This window comes from Mustela erminea, chromosome 5 (genome assembly GCF_009829155.1).
Source record: "Mustela erminea isolate mMusErm1 chromosome 5, mMusErm1.Pri, whole genome shotgun sequence".
NCBI classification, from domain to species: Eukaryota; Metazoa; Chordata; class Mammalia; order Carnivora; family Mustelidae; genus Mustela; species Mustela erminea.
Window position 1 is genome coordinate 72,080,188 of NC_045618.1, and position 9,535 is coordinate 72,089,722.

At 37.6% G+C, this 9,535-nt stretch overlaps 1 protein-coding gene across 8 annotated transcripts in view; it reads right to left on the reverse strand.

The window, feature by feature from the left end:
• The window catches only part of MYO5A (myosin VA), a 199,203-nt gene that overhangs the window by 169,659 nt on the left and 20,009 nt on the right, over positions 1 to 9,535 (reverse strand). The window lies entirely within an intron of this gene.

Below are 9,535 nucleotides of genomic sequence, written 5' to 3' on the forward strand. Positions count from 1 at the left end.
AACCTGCTTCTTCCTCTCCCATTCTCCCTGCTTGTGTTCTCTCTCTCTCTGTCTCTCTCTGTCAAATAAATTTTTTAAAAAATCTTAAAATAAATAAATAATTTAAAAAGCAAAGCGACTTTTTCATAAACACATCATAAACTGATTACTAGCCAAAATTAGGTTTTCATTTTGCATGCCATACAACCAACAAAAACGTGAAAATTCCAAAAATATAAGAAAAAAGGAGTCCACCTTAAAAAATGAAAAACATATTTTAGGGTTTACTTTACAACCACACACACATCTGCTAGGTTATACATCCTTAGAATGATTCATAGGACACCTGAAATAAAGTTTATAAAAATCGTTATTTTACCTACCAGAATGGTTCTTTAAAAATTATTTTTAAAAGTTTATATTGAGCCATCTGAAAATTCCTGTATCTGCATAAGATTAAGTACTTATATACTTATAAAATAGCTTACCAAATGACTTCTGGTTCTAAATAAGATGAAGTAACTTGCATCAGAATAACATTTGCACCGAGAACAACCAAGAAAGCTGGATAAAATGTAGACTAAAGGGGCGCCTGGGTGGCTCAGCAATTGTCTGCCTCCAGATCAAGTCATGATCCCCGGGTCGGGCTCCCCGCTCAGTGGGCAAACTGCTTCTCCCACTGCCTGCCACTCCCTGTGCTTGCTCTCTCTCTCTCTCTGTCAAATTAATAAATAAAATCTTAAAAATATAATAAAAAAAATTTAAATGCAGATTAAAGGCGCTGGAGAGCAACTAAAGAATCATGATTTGAGGGGCCAAGATCCCAGAGAAAAGGGAAATGCACCTAGATAAGCCCTCCATTTGTTACTACTCCTTTCCCTCAAGCCATTGCTAGTTCAAACTGTTGGGTGTCGAGGCTGAGTTCTGTGTGTTGACCGACAACTTGTGGCAGTCTCACAGGTTTGAAAAGACAAAACTTGGCTGTACCAGCAGCCCTGAACTCCAGGACTAGAGGGGGGCCAGGATCTTGGAGAAAAAGAAGTAGTGCTCACAATCTCCCCTTGGAGAATTTTGTCAAGTTTCTAAATTATAGATGTGCAGGAAAGTGGCTGAGAAACCAAGCAGAAAACAACCAGTAAAAAGATGAACATTTAAAATGAAATCATGTCATCCCAAGTGGTGAGGAAACAAAAATTGGAGTTCAGGGGTAGGAAGGAAAAAAGGTATGGGGAATATATCCCAGCTTTCATTTGATATCCTTAAAACAGTAAATGCTAAGATTCAAGCCAAGCCTGCCCTTACAGAGCCTGAAACAGTGAAACATCTTAAATCCCTAACTGGACAAGGCTATCAGTCTGGCTGCCAGGAGAAAATTTGATCATTTCTACAAGAAGACATCATCCAGATCCTCTATAATTTTTCATATAGAATATGCTTCATTAAACAAAAAATTAGTAGACATGCCAAGGGAAAAAAAAAATAAGATGAAATAACCAAAACCCAACAGAATAGACAATAGGAAGGGATCCACCAGGGACCCAGATACTACAGTGATCAAACAGAAACTTTATGAGAACTATGACTGAAAACCAAGCTCATAAATACAGAGAACAACAGATTGGTGGTTGCCTCAAGGGAGTGTGAGGGGGAGTAAAATGGGTGAAGGGGATCAAAAGGCACAAACTTACAGTTACAAAATAAACGTCATGGGGATATAATGTACAGCATAGTGACTAAGTTAATAATATTATATTGTATATTTGAAAGATGCTGAGAGAAGATCTTAAAAGTCCTCATCATGAGGCGCCAGGGTGGCTCAGTCGTTAAGCGTCTGCCTTTGGCTCAGGTCATGGGTCATGATCCTAGGTTCCTGGGATCAAGCCCCGCATCAGACTCCTGGCTCCATGGGAAGCCTGCTTCTCCCTCTCCCTCTTCCAGTGCTATGTTTCCTCTCTTGCTGTGTCTCTATCAAATAAATAGATAAAATCTTCAAAAAAAAAAGTTCTCATCACAAGAAACAAACTGTAACTGCACTTAGTGATGGAGGTTAACTAGACTTACTGTGATGGTCATTTACCAGTATATACAAATATTGAATCATTATGTTGTACATGTGAAACTGTTATATGTTAATTATACCTCAATAAAAAAACCTTAAACTATGTTTAAGATATGCAAATAGTTGATAATTTTTCCAAAGAATTTGAATTTTTTTAAAAAAGGCAAGTAGAATTTTTAAAATACAATACAATAACTAAAATTAAAGAATTCAGTAGATGAACCAGAGGACTAGACACAACAGAAGAGAAGATTTGTGAAGTGAAAGATAAGTCAGCAGAAAATAAACTATATTCAGCCAAACCAGAAAAAGTAATAGAGAAGAGAATCAGAGACAAACAGAATAAACTGAAATTGTCTAACTTACATGTAACTGAGTCTCAGGACAGACCTAGTATCTGAGAAGATACTGGTCAAATAATTTCCAAAACAGGTGGAAAAACATTAAGCTAGAGCAAGAAGTTCTAAGGACCCATGAAAGACTAAATGAAAAGAAAACTATGTGTAGACACATCATAGTAAATCCAAAGAAACACAGAAAACTAAAAACAAAGAGAAAAGCCTTATAAGTAACCAGTGGCAGGTACAGTGGGGGGTGGGATGACAAGTCTCAACAAATTTGAAAGAATGTACACAGATGTCATTTACAGCATTTAATTTTGTTGTTGCTGCAGAGGAGTTCAAATTGTTTATATTCTTGGGGTGCCTGGGTGGCTCTGTGGGTTAAAGCCTCTGCTCAGGTCATGGTCTCAGGGTCCTGGGATCGAGCCCGGCATCGCGCTCTCTGCTCAACAGGGAGCCTGCTTCCTCCCCTCTCTGCCTGCCTCTCTGCCTGCTTGTGATCTCTGTCTGTCAAATAAATAAATAAATAAAATCCTTTAAAAAAATTGTTAATATTCTTTTTGGTTTATATTATATATATAATACACACATAATATATAATAATATATCATATCATATTTGTATATTTATAAATCTATTTTTATATATTTAAACTGTTTATATTCTTTATGGTTTGTCCTTCATTTGATGCTTAAGAAATACCAGCCATATACTAAAATTACTATGTAAAGAATCAACTGTATAAAACCCTAATGAAAAAGCATGGATTAAGATTTGATGAATCTCTACAAATGCCTCACTGGTTCAGGTATGTAGTCTGAAATTCAATAAAGTATTCACAGGTAAAATATCATCTAATATTCTTTTTTTTTAATTTAATTTTATTTTTTCGGTGTTCCAAAATTCATTGCTTATGCACCACACTCAGTGTTCCATGCAATACGTACCCTCCTTAATACCCACCACAAGGCCATCCCAACCCCCCACCCTCCGCCCTCCAAAACCCTCAGTTTATTTCTCAGAGTCCACAGTCTCTCATGGTTCATCTCCCCCTCTGATTTCCCCCGTCTCACTTCTCCTCTCCTTCACCCAATATCCTCCAATGCTCCACAAGTAAGTGAAACCGTAAGATATGGTCTCTCTCTGCTTATCTTGTTTCACTCAGCATAATCTCTTCTAGTCCCATCATGTTGATACAAAAGTTGGGTATTCATCCTTTCTGATGGAGGCATAATATATATGGGGAATATATGCCTCTGATGGAGGCACTGTATATATGGACCACATCTTCTTTATCCATTCGTCCATTGAAGGGCATCTTGATTCTTTCCACAGTTTGGCAACTGTGGCCATTGCTGCTATGAACACTGGGGTACAGATGGCCCTTCTTTTCACTACATCTGTATCTTTGGGGTAAATACCCAGTAGTTCAATTGCAGAGTCATAGGGTAGCTCTCATTTTAATGTTTTGAGGCATCTCCACACTGTTTTCCAGAGCAGCTATACCAACTTGCTATTCCCACCAACAGTGTAAGAAGGTTCCCCTTTCTCCACATCCTCTCCAACACTTGTTGTTTACTGCCTTGTTAATTTTGGCCATTCTAACTGGTGTAAGGTGGTATCTCAATGTGATTTTGATTTGAATCGCCCTGATGGCTAAAGGTGATGAACATTTTTTCATGTATCTGTTAGCCATTTGTATGTCTTCTTTGGAGAAGTGTTTGTTCATGTCCTCTGCCCATTTTTTGACATGATTATCTGTGTTTTTAGTGTTGAGTTTAAGGTGTTTTTTGTAGATCTTAGATATCAGCCCTTCGTCTGTAGTGTCATTTGTGAATATCTTCTGCTATTCTGTGAGTTGCCTCTTTGTTTTGTTGACTGTTTCCTTTGCTGTGCAGAAGCTTTTGATCTTGATGAGTCCCAAAAGTTCATTTTCACTTTTGTTTCCTTTGCCTTTGTAGACATGTCTTGAAAGAAGTTGCTTTGGCCAATGTCGAAGAGATTACTGCCTATGTTCTCCTACAGGATTTTGATAGATTCCTGCCTCACATTGAAGTCTTTTATCCATTTCAAGTTTACCTTTGTGTATGGTGTAAGAGAATGGTCAGGTTTCATTCTTCTGTACATAGCTGCCCAATTTTCCCAGCACTATTTATTGAAGAGACTGTCTTTTTTCCAGTGTATATTTTTTCCTTCTTTGTCGAAGATTAGTTGATCATAGAGTTGTGGTTCTATCTGGGCTCTCTACTCTGTTCCACTGGTATATGTGTCTGTTTTTGTGCCTGTACCAGACCGTCTTGGTAATCACAGCTTTGTAGTATTCTTAAAAACACTGGAGATACTGTTGGAGTTGAGACTGGGGGGCTGAGCCGGGAAAAGGCAAAACTGTATTTTAACTGAAATTGTTGTTAGGAGTCCACAGTATTCTCCCTTTCTTTGCCCTTTTCAATACTAAAGCAGTTTTTCCTTATCCCTAGCTCCGGAGGTATCCTCTAGCTACCTGTCTCATTCTCACTGAAGAAAGGACACTTGTTCACCATCAGACATTAAACATATTTATACTCTCAAAATAACAACTTGCAAAGAATGAATTGGAATAGTTTTAGAAATGACAATTGTGAGGCATTAAGGAGTTTTCTTTTTATATTATTTTTTTAAATTGTGGTAAAGTCTACATAACATAAAATTTACCATCTTTACCATTTTTAGTTATATCTCAGTAGTATTAAGTACATTCACATTATTAAACTATCATCCCCATCACCCAGCTACAGAACTTTTCCATCTTCTAAAATCGAAACTCTGCACCCATTAAACAAGAACTCTCCCTTTTCTCTCTCTCCTAAGCTACTGACAACCACCATTTTACTTTCTGTCTCCATGAATTTGACTGCTCTAGTACCTTATGTAAGTGAAATCATACAGCATTTATCATTTTGTGATATTTCATTTAGTATAATGCCCTCAACATTCAGCCATATTGAAGCTTGTTAGAATTTACTTCCTTTTATAGGCTGAATAATATTCCAGTGTGTGTGTGTGTGTGTGTGTGTGTGTGTGTGTGTGTACATATATATGTATAATGCATCTGTTGGAAGGGAGTACCTTCCATCTTTTGGTTTTTACGAATAATGCTGCTGTGAACATGGGTGTACAAATACCTCTCTAAGATCTTGTTTTCAGTTACCTTCATTAGGTATCAAGTGGAATTAGTAGATTGTATGGTAATTCTATGCTTAATGTTTCTGAGGAACTATCATACAGTTTTTCATAGCAGCCACACTATTTTACATTCTCATCAAGAGTGTGTAAGGGTTCTAATTTCTCCATATCCTCTCCAACAACACTTGCTATTTTGTTTTTGTTTTGATAACAGAAATCCTAACAGATGTGAGGTATTATCTTAGTGTGGTTTCGATTTGTATTTCCCTAGTGATTAATAATGTTGAATATATTTTCATATGTTTACTGTCCATTTGTGTATCTTTTTTAGAGAAATGCCTATTCAAATACTTTGCCTATTTTTTAATCAAGTTGTTTGTTAGTTTATGGAGTTGGGAGAGCTCTTTGTGGATTTTCTTTTATTTGTAAATCTTCTCAATACCCTCCAAATCACACTGCATAGGCAGACTTCCTCCTTCTCTCTCCACACCTGGAAAATGTGCTCAGTTCAAATCGAATCCAAAATGCTAATTCCAACACTAAGAAAGGATCAGGAATGAGACATCTCAGTTCTGAAAGCACAGAACAATGTTAAGATATATTATAAATTATTTTAATATGTTATATATACACGTACATCAGACACCTTTTCTTAACTTGAAAAATGTTCTTTGAAACATTTATGTTTACACTACTTAAAAAAAAAGAAAGAAAATGTTTGTTTTCTCTAATTACAAAAGAAACATACTGAATATAAAATCTAAATATTACAGATATGTATAGATTAGAAAGAGAAAGTCTCCCATAATTACACCTCTAGAAATAACTGTTTCCAACAATCTACACAGTCTAGGATAAACTCTTCCAGAACACAGGCATATACACACACATCCATGCACATATATTGCATTTTGGTTTTTTTATTTAATACTATATCTAGTATCTCTTCATGTCAATATGAAATGCTGTTATCTTTTATAATAGCAATCAAGAAAGAATTTATATATGTAATCTAAAACTGATTTTTTTTTAATTCACAGAAAAACAGACAGAATGGATTCTGCTAAGATCAAAAGCACAGAGTCTCATGTTGACCAAGAGAATGAGGGCTGAGTGGGAGGCCAAGCCTGTGGTTACTCTGTCTCTTCTACGTCCAACAGTACAGTGACTGCAGCCTTCTCACACCTGCCCACAGTGCTTGTGCAAGCTCTTTCTCACCCTGTACCAGAAATAACATATCCTCTGGTCATGCTGCATCTATAGAAATATGTCGTCAATTAGGCCAGCCATTTCCAAAGCATCGAATAAGAGAACAGAGAAGCTGCCATGCCAGCCTGTCCATGTAAGAGACAGAAGAGCATGTATAGGGGTTGCATGTGTCAGGCTCCGTTCAAAACATAATTGTCTCATTGTGCCATTGCTAGACAATATTTTGGCTTATTTATTTCCTCAGTTACACAAAGAGTTAGTGTTTTCTTTTATGATTAGCTTTTAAAAGATCCAAAAGAGGCACGGACTTGAAAGTCTCAGCAAATGATACAGCCTCAGTGGAAAATATCACTCATGCTCATCTCATTAGATGATCAAATTTTCTTAATCGTCTAACTACTTTTTTCCGCAGGAGTTCTCTGTAGTTTCTCATATGTATTCCCTTCCTTGCCTACCTCCACTTCAAATGTTCACACCAAAAGGACAAACTTACTAAAAATCTTAATGCCACTAGATAATCTTAAATTTAGAAAGATTTGGTGAAGCATCTGTTTAAGGTGTCTTTACCATAAAATGCATGTAAAGGTTGAAAGAACAAGTACAAGTGAACCCCAAAGGTGAAGGGGCTTTTCATTTTCTAGGCCTTCAAGGCAGCAATGGCTGCAGAGGCTTCTTCTCTTTCAATGTCTTGTTCTCTTCTTCTCCCGCTAAAATTCTTGAATGCTGATCTTCAGGACACCCGAGGAACAAGACAGGTGGGAAGACTGGCGTGGTCTCTATACACATTCATCTTTCAATTGAAATCTCCCACCCACTCACCTGCACTCAGATCCAGCTTTTCCCTTCTTACTCAAACTTCAGTCCTTGCCCCTGTCATATTTAGGATTCTAAGGCTCAGGAAAGCAAGACTTGGAAAAGCCATAGAAAATGTGGGAAAGGGAAATGGACATTGAGGAGGGTATGTGCTATGGTGAGTGCTGTGAATCGTGTGAGACTAACGAATCACAGACCTGTACCCCTGAAACAAATAATGTATTATATGTTAATATAAAAATAATTTTTTAAAAATGGGGCGCCTGGGTGGCTCAGTGGGTTAAAGCCGCTGCCTTTGGCTCGGGTCATGGTCCCAGGGTCCTGGGATCGAGCCCCCCGTCGGGCTCTCTGCTCAGCAGGGAGCCTGCTTCCTCCTCTCTCTGCCTGCCTCTCTGCCTACTTGTGATCTTTGTCTGTCAAATAAATAAATAAATAAATACTCTTTAAAAAGAAAAAAATTTAAAAAAAGAAAATGTGGGAAATGACTCTGGAGGTAGCCATACAACCTAAAAATTATGACTAGGACTAGATTATTTGATATTACTACCCCGGTTTGCAATGTCAAAAGATGTTTCACCTCTTGGATTCAGTCATATTCCCATGTTACCTACATTTATTTTGTGTCTAAGTAACCCTATAGAGATTAGATAAATGTCTCCCAAATTTATGTTAACTTTATTCACATTAAAGCTGCTACAACTTGTTTAAGTTGGGAATGCTTTCAGCTACAAGGAACAGAAAATCTAACTAAGTAGCTTAAACTGGAAGGACTTTTTAATAATGTATGAAACAAGAATTCCAAAGCAGGTTTTCTCAGGTTGTTCTGACATCTTGATAATATCATTAAGAACACAGACTCTTCATCTTTCTGCTGCACCATCTCAGCTTATTAACTTCATTCTCAGGCATGTTACCTCATGATTGCAACATTGCTGCCACAGCGCCATACATCATAGTCTGTATTTCAGAATGGAATAAAAAAAAAGGATATGCATCCAAACTGTTCTCTTGCTTTTTCCTTCTAACGGAAAAGCAGTTTTTCCTTGTAGAGGCCTTCCAAAAAATTGCTGGTTATAACAAATTAGCCAGAACTGAATTATACAACTAGCTCTAAATTCCAACAAAAGTTAGAGAAGTGTGGGGCTCCTATGGGGCTCAGTCAGTTAAGCGTCTGCCTTTAACGCATGTCATGATTTCAGGGTCCTGGGAGCTCACCAGGAACATGCTTCTCCCTCTCCTCCCTGCTTGTGCTCTCTCACACTGTCTCTCTCTCTCTCTCAAATACATAAATAAAACCTTAAAAAACAAAACAAAACAAAACAAAAACGATGGGCTCCTATGTGGCTCAGTGAGTTAAAGCCTCTGCCTTCGGCTCAGGTCATGATACCAGGGTCCTGGGATTGAGTCCCGCATGGGGCTCTCTGCTTGGCGGGGAGTCGGCTTCCTCCTCTCTCTCTCTCTCTGCCTGCCTCTCTGCCCAGTTGTGATCCCTGTCAAATAAAAATAAAATAAAATATAAAAAATAATTTTTAAAAAGGAGAAGGGGCACCTGGGTGGCTCAGTGGATTAGGCTGCTGCCTTCGGCTCAGGTCATGATCTCAGGGTTCTGGGATCAAGTCCTGCATCGGGTTCTCTGTTCAGCAGGGAGCCTGCTTCCCTCTCTCTCTCTCTCTCTGCCTGCCTCTCTGCCTGCTTGTGATCTCTGTCTGTCAAATAAATAAATAAAATCTTAAAAAAAAATAAAAAAATAAAAATAAAATAAAAAATGAGAAAAGGGAATGTTTGTCTTATAAACCTCCATACTGGCAAAAGAAAAGGGATTGGGGCTGGCTTTTGAGATTCAATCAATAGTTTATGACACATGTTTATATTATGCATAAAGTGCTAGCTATCGAATTAATTACAAAGGGTTCAGGACCTTTAAGAGCCCTTATTTAGAATAAGTTTCTCTTTCCAGCAGAAAAAAAGGTTG